Source organism: Lagenorhynchus albirostris, chromosome 5, assembly GCF_949774975.1.
Source record: "Lagenorhynchus albirostris chromosome 5, mLagAlb1.1, whole genome shotgun sequence".
Taxonomy (NCBI): domain Eukaryota; kingdom Metazoa; phylum Chordata; class Mammalia; order Artiodactyla; family Delphinidae; genus Lagenorhynchus; species Lagenorhynchus albirostris.
In genome coordinates, this window is record NC_083099.1 from 111,626,051 (window position 1) to 111,639,698 (window position 13,648).

The 13,648-nt window shown below is 38.9% G+C and overlaps 1 pseudogene; it reads right to left on the bottom strand.

The window, feature by feature from the left end:
- Positions 1–8,574: 8,574 nt before the first annotated feature.
- Positions 8,575–10,241, bottom strand: LOC132520662 (ankyrin repeat domain-containing protein 6-like; annotated as a pseudogene).
- Positions 10,242–13,648: the final 3,407 nt, after the last annotated feature.

Sequence of the window (13,648 nt, forward strand, 5' to 3'; positions counted from 1 at the left end):
GCATCCTGAATATCTCTTGTTATCAACTGAGACCTTGGCTTTCTACGATTTGGGCTGCCTCTAGAGTGTTTCCATTTTCATGATCTTTTCCCAAGCTGGGTTCGATTTCCGGTTGTAAACTGGGCAGGGAAAAATTATTAGGCAGTGTTTCTTCACAGAAAATTCTTACAGCTTCTCAGTTGTGTCTACAAAGTAGATCTCTTTTAATATGTGTTCATCCCTGTAATGGTCCTAATAATGGCCCAGGGGAAAGCCAAGAACACCAAAATCAAATAGATGGGATCGCTATTAGTGGATACCTGTATTTTTCAGCCAAATGGGGCTTTCTTTCACCTGTCTTGTTAAAAATTAAACAGTCCTTGAGGCATCGTTTTTCATCCATTAGGGACCAACTGTAAGAATAATGTGATTGTATAAAAACTTTCTGGTAGAAAACTGAAGAGCCAAGGATAATCTGGCCTTCAGTATAATATAATCTGTCCCTCTCTATTTATTATATTTCCACAGTCCCTTGTTAGCTCTGGGACATCTGTGTTTGAAAAGAGTGGTGGCAAAGCTCTCACTGAGACAGAGGTCTTCATTTGCTGAATTTACTAGCAACACAGCATGTAACTGTGTTAAGCCATCTTACTAAACAACAAATGAGATTCCAGAGGCCAAGGCTTACAGAGAAAAACACTTCTCCCTCACTTCATCTCTTTGTAGCTCAATAAAACAACCAAAGACCCTGATGGCCTAGTTTTTATAATAGTGTCTTTTTTCCCCGGGTAAACCATCTGGCTCCTGACTTAATCAGGTTGGACTCTGAATACAGATTTCATCCCAGTTTTGCTTGATGGTGGTGACTTCTTCCAGTATTTATTTTAGACCAAGTAGTAACCGTCTCTTTGTTTATTCTCAATGTTGAAAATTACCTGCATTTTTTTTATGCTTAGCTTCACTACAATATTTTCTCTTCTTTCATTAAATAATTAATAATCAATGAAAACTTTACATAAATCAAACTTTTTTTGTGTGTTTTATTCTATGAATTCAAAACATAAAGTTTAGATCCACCTCTTTCTTTTTTTTTTTTCTTTGCGGTATGCGGGCCTCTCACTGTTGTGACCTCTCCCGTTGCGGAGCACAGGCTCCGGACGCACAGGCTCAGCGGCCATGGCTCACGGGCCCAGCCGCTCCGCGGCACATGGGATCCCCCCAGACCGGGGCACGAACCCGCGTCCCCCGCATCGGCAGGCAGATTCCCAACCACTGCGCCACCAGGGAAGCCCAAGATTCACCTCTTCCTTTCAAGCAACCTGAAATTATAACTCCAGCCAATATTTTTAAATTTAACTCGTTGATCTTTATAATTTTAAGGAGAATTATATTTTACATGCAAACTGTACATGAGCTCTTTAAGTTTATTTTCCATATGAACTTCACTGTCCTCAATGCTAGTGTTTATATTATAAATCATTGATTATTGGTTCTTTGGCTTTTAAGACTACTAAGGGACAAAAATTGTCATGAGGAGTGTATACACACACACACACACACACACACACATGAGTTTTGTTCTAACATAAGTAGCATGCCTTTTTTATTTTGTTTTGGGTTTAAGACTTGACTTAGAGAATCCTTCACTCTTTATAATTCTTTACACTCTTTTCTATGCAAAAAGGAAAACTTTGGGAGATACATGACTACTTTTCTTGGCCATAGTCTTTACCTTTTCAAGAATTTTGTTTTTCACTTTATAGAAATCTGTAAATAATTAATTAAAGCAAATCTACTAATTGGCTACACCATGCATAATATGCTGCTCTGGGATCTTCCTGCTAATTACTCTGGAAAAACACTACCACCATAGTTTAAGAGAACACTTTTCTAGAGAAAAATTCTCCACATTTTGCTTTTGCTTTTCAATGTCTTGGGTTTTGATTTCTATTAGTTTCAATTAACGATCACTCAATTTGTCTTAACTTCTAAACTTTTCTCACTCTGGTCATCTTCTCTTTAAGTATATCAGACTCAGTCTAAACCTTCTCCATCTTTAATACAATTTCTTATGGCAACTCACAGCAGACGATCAACATTAAATTAAGTAGCTTGATATTTAGGCATGATGTGAGAAATTTCTATGGAATCATCTTTAATTCAAGGCTTGATCACCTTGATCTTCCTTCTTCCTTGATGTTTTAAGTTGGTCTGAAGCCTGAGTGTAACTTGTAGTTCTTCACCCTGGAGTTGGGAGCCATGTTATTAGCTCACAGGGTTAACACCTCATTTCATTTTTTGCCTCCCCAACAGCATAATAGTTTCTTTAGGTCTCTGTAGGAAGGATCAAGTGGCATTACAAATAGTTCTAGATTCTTTATCAGTGACTTTGTCTTTCCATACACTGTTCAATGAGGTATAGGATAAAAATTAGTAATGTTTATTTTATTGAGGAAACGCTTCTTGGCCAAATAGTGTCAAGGATTTAAAAAGGAAGATGAGAAGAAAGAAAAAGAAAGAAGAAAGAAAGAAAGAAAGCAAAAGAGAGAAAGAAAGGGAGGGAGGAAGAAAGAAAGGGAGAGAGAGGGAGGGAGGAAGGAAGGAGAAATTGTTTACCAAAACAAAGTAACTAAAAAACGTATTTACAATTGTTATATTGTAACATATTTACAATTTTAATATTTACAATTAAAAAAAAACATTTCCAGTACTACAGTGTCTTTTTAAAAATTTTTGTAAAACTCTGATTGAATAAAGCATCATTGAAAAACTTTACTCCTAGCTGAAGTAAACAGAAATGTGCTTTAAGAGTACACAAGTATAACTTATATGAAATAATTACATTCCAGCCAAAATGATATGATGAAATTTTGATAAATGGGTTATATTTCCAAGATTCCAACTTACTGATAACTCATAACCATTTTCAGGACCATTACAACCATTTAATGCCAGATTACAAAGGTGAAAGGGCACAGAAATTGAGGTAGGATAAAAATGTTATTAAGAGCTTTGTTAATCCATAAAACATATCTCTGTGTTTGGACATATTTGTGTTTGTGTATGTTTAAATCCACACACAGAACCACAGAGAGTGGGAGATATATCGTGGTACATCATTGCATGACAGTGCACATTCTCAGCACCCATGGCTATTTCTCATTCTTTGACGTACAACCCAAAGCATCCATACACTTTCTATCCTCATAGTCTAACAGCATGGTCTGATTAATATGTACCTAGGAATAAAATACATAGTAGAAAATTAAAATATTACTTGATCTATAACAGGAACACTGCTAGGTCTAGTGGGCAAAAATCAGACTTATGTTGTCACAATGGCAAGTCACTAGTCTTTTTATCTAGATTTCAGACCTAAGACTGTTCAAGTATCTCTGAATGACAGCCTGGGCTCCTTGAGAAAGGATGCTATAATATTGACATGAGTGTGTGATGTAATTACTCCTCCTATCCTTCCCCAATGGGCAATAAAGCCACTATCGAGAATATCTCTGCACAAGAAAACATCCAATCATTTTAAGGATTACTAGACACTGACAGTAAATTAAACTTAGTTATTGAGGACCCCAAATGACACAGGGGTCTACCAGTAAAAATTAGGGTGCAGATAGTACACATGCCTAAGACACCAACTCCTGTTTCATTGCTGCTTCTTCCTGAATCCACAGCATGATCTCATAGGAAGTTCTTTGTGACTATGGATAAAATAATTTCCTTTTGGTTCTAAACAACATGCTGGCTCTAATCAGAAATTTGCTGATGCAAATTTAGGACAGCCCTAAATAGGAGTGTCCCTGAAGAATAATGATAATGAAAATCTTACTGGGGAGACTACTGAACAGCTCAGTTGGTACCGGATTGTTTTGGTATTGACAGAAATCCTTGTATCTGTTAGCTATTGATAATACAAAATTGATGGATAATTTATGACTATGAAGCTTCAGTGATGTTAAGCAATGAACATTCATTTCTCATGCATTGTCAGGGTTCAGCTGGTCCAGGATGGGCTTTGGCTAATCCCACCTGGCATGCTTATGTGCATGGAGAGTCCTGCAGCTTCAAATGTCTCACATCCTCCTCCTGAGATCAGGGAGCTGCTTGGATATCTCCTTCTCATCTAAACTGACTAGTGGACTAATGTTTTATCTAAACTAATTTAGACTAATGTTGCTAAAGTTTTAGGTTGATGAGTAGAAATGTGGAAACAATAGGCCTGGAACAGTGATTCCAAGGATATCTGGAGGTTTGTAGATAGATATTCTAGGATGGGCTGAAATATGCAAATATCTGTTTCAGATGACTATTTAACAAAGGACACCCACATAAGTGGAGGCTCTGAATAATCATATAGACAAGATGACATATTTTGTGAATGTTAATAAACCCCATTTCTCATCTACCTAGTGTTTGCTCAATGTGGACATAGCAGCAAAAATACAAGCTCTGTATGAACCCAACACATGGAATTCCACTACAAGGATGATCTGGCTTTTGCCACTGTGGATTGCTTAACCTTCCAGGAGCAGACACTGATGCTGAAACATCAGTTTGATTCCTGACCCTGGGGAATAGCCAACCACATTGTTGGTAGGTTAAAAAATTAGTTACTTTCCATCGTAGAGAGGACAGTGATATTTTTTTACTGAAATTAACATTTATTCCAGTTAAAATTCTACTTCTGTCCTCTCACCACTATCTATAAACTTTGGCATACTTTAATCACCATCATTGATTCTGATGAAGGAAATTATCTCACAGCAAACAAAAGTGCTGCAATGAGCACACGCCCATGAAATTTGAAGGTATTGCCATCAACCCCAAGACTATAAGCAGCTCACATTGTGAAGACCATATCAATGGCCTATTGAAAACTCAGTTTTGTTTCCATTTGGGAGTCAGCATACTTAAATATAGTGTTTTTTAATATCAGGCATGATTTATGCTTCTAGCCAGTGACCATTATTGCTTTTTCGTGAAAGGAAATATAAAGGGGAAAGGGCAATGGAATACAAAGGAAATATAAAGGGGAAGGGGCAATAGAGAACTTATACATTTATGGCTTTGCTGATAGCAACTATTCTAAGAAAAACAAGCTGATTTTTTTTTAAAGAAAGTAAAAAGGAGCACATGTAAGAAAATGTAATTGTAAATTGCTTGGCTCTGCAGTGAACAATATTTTTTTTAATGTGAAAAAAGTTAACTTGGTGATTTATTCATCAAAATAAATAAATTAACCAGAAGTATGGGGAGGCAGTGGGAAATTAAAGAAGCAAATTTTAATCCTCTAAAAGGAAGTAAATATATTTCTAAAACTGATAAATCATGAAATAACAATGTAAGCATATTATTTAGAAACACAGAATTAATGCTTAATGAAACACCTGAAGAAATGAATGGTGATATCCTCTTGAAAGCACAATTGGAAGGTAGAAGGGAAAAGGAAGGAACTACTTTTGTATTATAATTAATATTTGTGTCGATTTTAGATCTTTATGTATTTATTCCTTTGATGAGAAATATTATAACTTTAATAGATAATCTGTGTGCTGCAGTTGTCAGGAGGAATTGGTCTTCTTCTAACTCTTCTTTCAGTTCCACTTGTTGATATTTACTGCTAGTTAAACCTATTGTAGACCCTTCATCTATGACTATTAACAAAGTACAGCAGATCAACAGGGTTGGCATCAGTCTTCAGGGGTCAGAACTGGGCTGGAACTGCACACACAGTGGGGCTCTCACCCCCATTCTTATTCACCTGGACCTCGAAGAAGTCACATCTGAAATCATTAATGTGTGAGCATTAGAAGATTCTGGTCATGAATACAGTCCAGTATTCAAGGACACTGAAATCATGCTCTCCTCTACTGTGATCATCTTTCCTTTTGACTCAAAGGTCAGTCAAATTTTTACATTCCTTTGACAATAGAAATTACAAATCAAATGTGCACACTTGAATATCAGTGACAGTGATCATATGTGGAGTTTGGGGCAGAGAGGCACATTGACCTCAAAAAGATTAAAGGTCCTACTATAACATAATCAATTCCTTTTACTATTCCTAGAAATGCATCAGTGCTGTGTGGTTTAGCTCAGTCTCTGATCATTCTCACCAGGATCATGACATAAACATAAAACTGGCCTTGATGCCTCCTGTAAGTCTTGCACATTGCTTCCAAAAAGATCTTTTTTTTTAAGGCAAGTGACATCATACTTAATCTTTGTTTAAAACCTGAAATCTTTCAGACTGCTTTAAGGACATTGTCCAACTTATTGTCTTGGCCAAAAAACATCTGATCCATGCATATCCTTCTGACTTATCTTCTACCGTTACCCCACCTACATCCAATACTACAGCTTGAGTATTTCCTTTTCTTTCTGGTAGTCAATATTCACACTGAGGCATTTTGTTGGGCAAACCCTCTATTTAGATGTTTCATGCTCTTTGGCTTTTAAGTCTCTGAGTTAGTTCTTAGTTCCTGTTTTATCAGCTTTCCAGAGTGGATGCTCATGATAAAGATTTTGAAAGCAAAGCAACTTTAGGCAACTCTTGTTTTTATATCAAAATATGTAGTCTTGACTTTCCATGCCAGATTCTCCCCTTCATGCCAGATCACATGCTAACGGCCTCTCTTATGTTGATCTCTGTAACTGAGTATCTGTAGCCATCTCTCTTCATGTTTAGTAACCTCATCACTTCTCACCTTGGTCACTATGTGGCCATAGAGTTATTCTTGATTCTTTCTAATTTTCTGCTCCATAACTATCGCTCCAGCTTCATCTTCAATCTTGCAGTTAGTTTTCCAGCTATGCTAAATCATTTGTCTTTGCATATGCCATTTCTCTGCCTACTATACCCTTTTTTTTCACATTCCACTTAGGTAACAGCTGTTCACACTCTAACACTTCCCTTCTCCCTGACTGCCCGTGATTCAGTTGGGGACCTTTATGATATGTTTCAATATCAGCTAAGACTTCCATTGTAGCAAAATCATATTGTTTTCTTTTCCTTTTTTTTTCTTTTTTTGATTGACATACATCTACATTTATTAGGAACACCTAGATCCATAGATTGTCAGTATTTAAAAGAATAAACCAAAAACAACTGAGCTTGATGGGCAGAACACAAGGGGACTAAATGCATACTTTGTTTATCTGGGTGTTCCCATGTCAAGAAGTCATATTTTCTCTTTGGCTTAATGAGCAAAAGTTTATTCAAAATTACAGACAACATTTACTTGGTTCCTGTGTTTATAGAAATAGAATCGAGGTTTCTATGCATATATGGAATTTTGAGGAGATGAATATAATGCCACGAGGAACAAGAAGCTTGGAAGATAATTTAATCCAAAGTTTCAACATACTGTTACTTTTGCAACTTTGTATACTCCATAGAGCAGAGTAAAATCCACAGGGCTCCATGAAGCTGGGGAATCCAAGTCAATTTATTGCATTATTTACCTTGATATAGTTGCTACAATGCAGTGGAAAGCTTTTGAGGTTCTTCAATAACAGAACTCAGTTCAAAATGAAATACTTTCAAGAAACAGTCTTATTTCTTTATAAAATGTAGACCAATAAGCTCAAATTCAGAAAGGTACTCTAAGATAACTGGCTATGAATTAGGTTATAGAAGTTTCAGGTAATTGTTACGTGAATGTTTTTTCCATTAATCCACTTTAAAATCACTATGATTAAATGATTGTACTATTTCTTTCTTTTGGCTGAAAGATACAGAAACCATGATCCAATGATTTGAACCTTTCTCATTTGAGCTCATTATTAACAAATATTCCCAGTGCTATTAGCCAGTTAACCCATTATTTAAATACACTCTGACTTTTCAAAACATTTTAAGATATACTGGATCTTGTGCCATCATGAAAATCCTTCTCCTCATAATTTGTTTGGTGAGTTTTCCCCTGGTTAAAACGTCAGCATTTTGGGAACTATGAACTTGAGGGAGGGGGTTCAGCGTGTCTGTTACAGTTCTTACAGAAAGACACTGTCCAGGCACAGCAGGCATGTTGATATGAATGACTGCTTGATTTGAGTTCACAGGGATTCATATTTTTCTTGCTTTTCATTTACATTATTTCATATCCTGAATATTAGAGTTTAGGCTTACACATCCTTCAGTTTCTTAGCACGGCTCGCTTAATCTGAGCTTTTGAACTTCAGATGAACTTGGGCTGAGGTTTCGAATCTGTAATGAAACCTGAAACTAAGCAAGTTCTCCCTAATTTCAGTCTAATTGTTGAAGTCTTCATAACTTCAGGGCATAGGAAGCATGTGTGTGGCACATTTTAGAAATTATTGAGTTTTTTTAAAGGCAAGTTCTGCTCTGTGTACAACAACCGACACCTTGGACATAGCTCTTCTGCAGTTGCAGGACCGGAAATCCTCAGGAATCCTTCCCCGGCGCCACCGCCTCCCACCCCTAGCCACACGGCATGTGTGATCTTAGTTCCCCGACCAGGGATCGAACCCCCGCCCCCTGCATTGGAAGCACAGAGTCTTAACCACTGGACCAGCAGGGAAGTCCCAGGAATTCTTTCTCGTCCCACTTCCCAGGCCCTAGTTTTCCTTGTGTACCTTAGTCCTTAGTTTAGCAAGTTCCTCCTCTAAACTTTAAATGTGTTCCTCCAGCGTGGCCTTGTCTTGCTGGGCTTTCTGACTGGCTTGGCTTCGTGCTTCTTCAATCATCCTTTCATACCACTTTTCCATCTGGGTGGAAACAGCCTCAAAGAAATAGTGGGTGAGCTCCAGCGCTTGGGAGGTGTCTCGAATGTGAGGGGCAGTCTGCTTGCCACCTGCTGCTGGTGGCGGCTGCCCGCAGGTGGTACTGGGTGCTGGGTGCTGGCCTAGGTGCCTCGTCTGCCCACTTTTCCCAGACTTCTTGGTTTGCGTGCCTCTGTCAACACAGGGCCCAGCCTGTGGGTTGCATTTGGCTGCCTCTTTCAAGGGTAACGAGGCTGTCTGGACCTTGACATTCCTCAGTCGGGAGCCTGTACCATCCAAGGCAGATAGCTCCTGCTGGGGTCTGTGGGTGGCTGTGGAGCTGAGGGCCTTTTCCTTGGGCCTGGCCACCTGGGGGGAGCTGTCAGAGGCTGCTACTGGACCTGCAGTCCCCACTGACTGATCCACACCTGTGGAGGACTCGCAAGTGGAGGGTGTGGATTTAGTCTTGGAGGCCCCAGAATCTCCAGAAAGCTTCAGCTCCAGATTCTGAATCTTTAACGTCACCAAGTTTTTAATTCATCCACCAAGGACATCTGCCGTTTCTCTCCCTCGTGCTTCTCTGAGTCCGAGTGCTGCTACAGGCGATTCAGGCACTCCTTCCTCTCTGCTGAGACTCGCTCGACCATCAGCTGGTCCAGAACCCGCATTTGGTGCTGGGTCTTATTCTCCATGTGCCCCAGCTTCGTGTCCATCTTATCCTGTACCAACACCAGCTCTGCTTTGATCTCCTCCACAGTTGCCTCCAACTGATTCTCCAGCTTGTTGATCAGGGGTTCACATCGACAGCCATTTATTGGTGCCTGCATCACTTTGCTGCCCTTGCCCCGGTACAGCGTGTAGAGCTGGTATGCTCTGAACTCATGGGGGATGGGGGTAAACAGCGATGCCTGGGCCTCTTTTTAGGGTCATTGTGAGTGCGCGAGTTCTTCAGCTGTCAGGGCTGCTTGTGTGCTGGTGGGGTGGAGTCAGAAAACGCTGACACATTGGGCCTTGACTCTTTCTGCCTGTTGTCCTTTGCTCTGGGCTCTGGGGAGGCGGACAGGAAATCTCTGGACTCTTCTGGGTACAGCCTGTTCACTGCTAGGTGTCTCCTGCTGAGACACTTCCCTGGGGCACTTTAGTGAGGAGGAGAGCAACTTGTGGATTATTGTGGTAGCAGGCAGTCTCCAGTGGAGTCCGGCCTGCATTATTGACAATGGTCCCATCTGCTCCGGCTTCCACTAAGATTTTAACCACCTTCTTGTGATTTAGGGCAGCAGCAATATAAAGTGCTGTGTCTCCAGCATCGTCCTGGACATCGAGGTCACAGCCAGCCTTCAGCAAGATCTGGACCACAGAAAGATGGCCCTTATTGGCAGCAAGATGCAAGGGGTCCAGCCATGCTTGGTAACGGCTACCTTGGCGCCCTTGTTAATGAGCTGAAACACATTCTCCGCCTGGCCTTTGTACGCAGCTATGAGCAGGCATTCTGAAAGCCTGGCGACCACATCCTGCTGGCTCATGAATTAGGAGAGAAAGACGTTTTCGGGGAAGTGGTAGACAAGTTCCTTTGGCTCAAGGTGATGCCACACGTCCAGGCAGGTACCCGCGGGTAAAGATTCTGCGATCATTGGAAGGTGTCTTCATCACTATGCCATCTTTGGGGCCTCTGCAGTCAGGATGCCCGCGACTCCAAGATCATATTGTTTTCTAATATTTGCTTTGTCTCTGGCTCCATTAGAGTATAAGCTTCTGGAAGATGAGGTGCTAAATGAACATGTGATTTCAAATGAGTAAAAATGCTTGTCAACTTCTTCATCAATCAGCAAATCCATATACAGGCCTCTTTGGCTTATTCCTGAAGCTTCAGGGGTGTTTCAGGGATCTGGGGTCTAAAAATCTATAGATCCTCTTCTAAACTTGAGGCCTATTTTAAAGAAAATCATCCTCTAAGAGCACTCTAAACAAACACATTCTCTTGCAAGTTCAGCAGAAAGAAGGTTAAGAAAAATATAAAATTACCTGAGATCATGTCAACTATATTAATATCTAAAGACCAAAGCTCATGTGCAGTTTCTGCCTCAAAGAGTTAGTGCAGATGTGAAAACAGAGAAGTTCTTTAATGTCACCTGATGGCAAAAGGTGGAGCCAGGATTTAGACCCATTCAGTTGGCTTCAGAGCAATTTGAGTAATGTTGAAAGGCATTGAATAATGAGGAGATATTGAATAATATCCTTTGAACTGAGAAGTAACTTTAAGACTAAAAAACGAAGCAGGCAACTCCATAAAATGCAATTATGAAGTTTATTGTGGGTAACTTACATACAGGCAGGATCAGGCAGACAAGGATCCAGAGGCATTTGTGGCTGCATGCCCATCTGCCAAAGGGAGTGCTGGGGACTGTGAAGAGGCCAAAGCTAAAACTAGAATCTGACTACCAGGGAGAAGTATGTCTGGTACTAAATGGAACTTGGGGGTCTCATGACCAATAACCATCTTCATCAGCAAAAGACATTCTTTCTGTTTTCATATCAGATGAAGGCAAGTGTAAAAGTTGATTGGAAATGTATCTGGCTTGGGGGCATTCTTTGTGAGTAAGTCACCCAGAAAGGGGAGAGCGGTAGGACTGCAGGTCTAAGAGGAAGCTGTAAAGTGGAGTCAGTGATGGTATGTGCAAGTCAAAACAGCCTTATACTTTACCTTTTGGCTCACAAATATCCCCAAGAGTACTATAACATAATTATTTATCAACTATGAATGCTCAAAAAAGAGAAGTTAAAATCCTAAGCAGTTTTATCAGAAAAGAGAGGACAGAGGAGGGATAATATTTAGGGTCAGACCACCGTCTGAATGCCAGGCTCTTAGGCAAAGGCCACTTCTATCCAGATGTGCACTCTCCTTCCCAGGCTGAACTGGGCCAGACCATGTCTCTAGGTTTTGTTCATGAATAAATCAACTTCTGAGGCAGGGTAGTTTGTTTGCCTTGGCATTCACTACAAAATCCATTTACAGACTAAATCAAGAGACCATATTCAGGATAAAGGTGTGAATGGATGATTGAGCAGCATTTTTATTTCTGGTCTATTTTATAGTTTCTATTAACATATAGGGCTTCACCTCCTACAACTCTTCCTGCTGTTCCCTAAAAATGAAATGCCACATTGCCTAGAAGAACGTTGCTGAATAAACATAGTAAAGTTAAAAGGCAGAAAGCTATTACGTAGCTTTACATAATAGTTAATTTTAAATGTTTGGCTGGGACATTTTCTGGAAGGACACATTTCAATTATTTATTAGTGAATATTCAATTTTATTATTTTAAGGAAAATGATAATAACTGGTAAGGAAGTTTTATTATCGTAACTTACTTTTGAATAAAACTACTACACTATTGTCTCCAGTTGGAATAAAACTATGGGTATATGAACAATTGTTATCCTCCTCTCTTTGTATTGCCTTATTTGACACCACTTTGCTCCACACATTTTGGTATTATTTGACAAGATGAAGATTGTTTGATTTTAATAGTTTTGAAATGTGGGAGCTTCATAGCAGGAGTAAAATAATGACTTTTAGATTTTATTACACTCAATAGATTACACTGGTGAAAGAGACTGCATACTTAAAATTCTGGGCTGACTACCACAAACATGAAAACTGAAGGCTGGAGCTCAGTCTCATGGTCAAGACTATTTGATTCATGTTTAGGAATTGCTATCATTTTTATAATAAGTGAAAAGTAAAAAATTGCAAAGAAAAATGGTTATGAAGAATTAGAATTCATAAAATACCAAATATTTAACTTCTAAGTCCTGTGAATATTCCCTTTTGAAATTAACTAATAAACCGTTAAGTTTAGTATTTTATTTGTAAATGGCCCTTGTCTAACTCCTCGGCATCATTCAACTATTGATAATGTATGAGATGGATCATCATACTTACATTATTATTCAGCTCATATTATACACATAAGCAAACTACGGTTTCACCTATTGGTGAAACCAGTTCACCTATTTGTATTCACTAAGAGTTTGAGTCACTCTGATATCTTGGAACACATTTTTTACATATAGTGTGATAGCGATATTTTTCATATTTATTGCAGGCTCCCCTAAACACATAGAAAGAATTGTGATGGGGTGGTTTGGCTCCTAAATTACGTTAACATTGTCGAATGTAGGACTGTCTAGAGAATTAAAGAAGTGTCATGTTTTGTAGATATTAAAATTTTATGCACTGTTTTAAGAATTTTTTAACTCTATGAAAAAATGCCATTTAATGAAGACATAAGACTGCAATGACAAAACTATTCTTGAGGGCGATGGAAATATTCAGGTACTTATATAGCCCTTAGTTTAAATTATTTATAAAGCCACTAAAATTTTATTTAGAGCAGAGGTAATTGATTTTATAGGGTAGCCTGTTGACAGTCAAGTGTTATCATTTGTAAACCTAAGGCAAAATTTCACATTAGCAATGTACCATGCCTTTAGGCTAACAATGTTGCCTTTCATAGCACATTTTAATACAAATCAGGTACAGGTAGGCTATCTTTTGTCAGGAAAATAGATCCTATGTATGAAGTCCCGATTATTTATTTTAGTAATGTCAATTTTGTATACCCAAGTTATAAATGACCTTTCATTGAGGGATTAATTATCTCATGCTTTGACATTTTTGTGTTTGTATCTATTTTCCTCTGTTACTACTAAATGCTGATGGCTGCCTGCTTTGGTTCAATATTCCTGTAAGAATGTGACAGAGAACAGCCTAGTACAAAGCTAAATGACATATTAGTACCCTGATAAGAATAAGCAGCATATTGGCTAAGGGCTAGGGACACAACAGGATTCTTTGCGATTTATGGCATTTAGAATATATGAACTATAGTGAAACAGGGACATCTGGTGTAGAATAAGGATGCAAAAC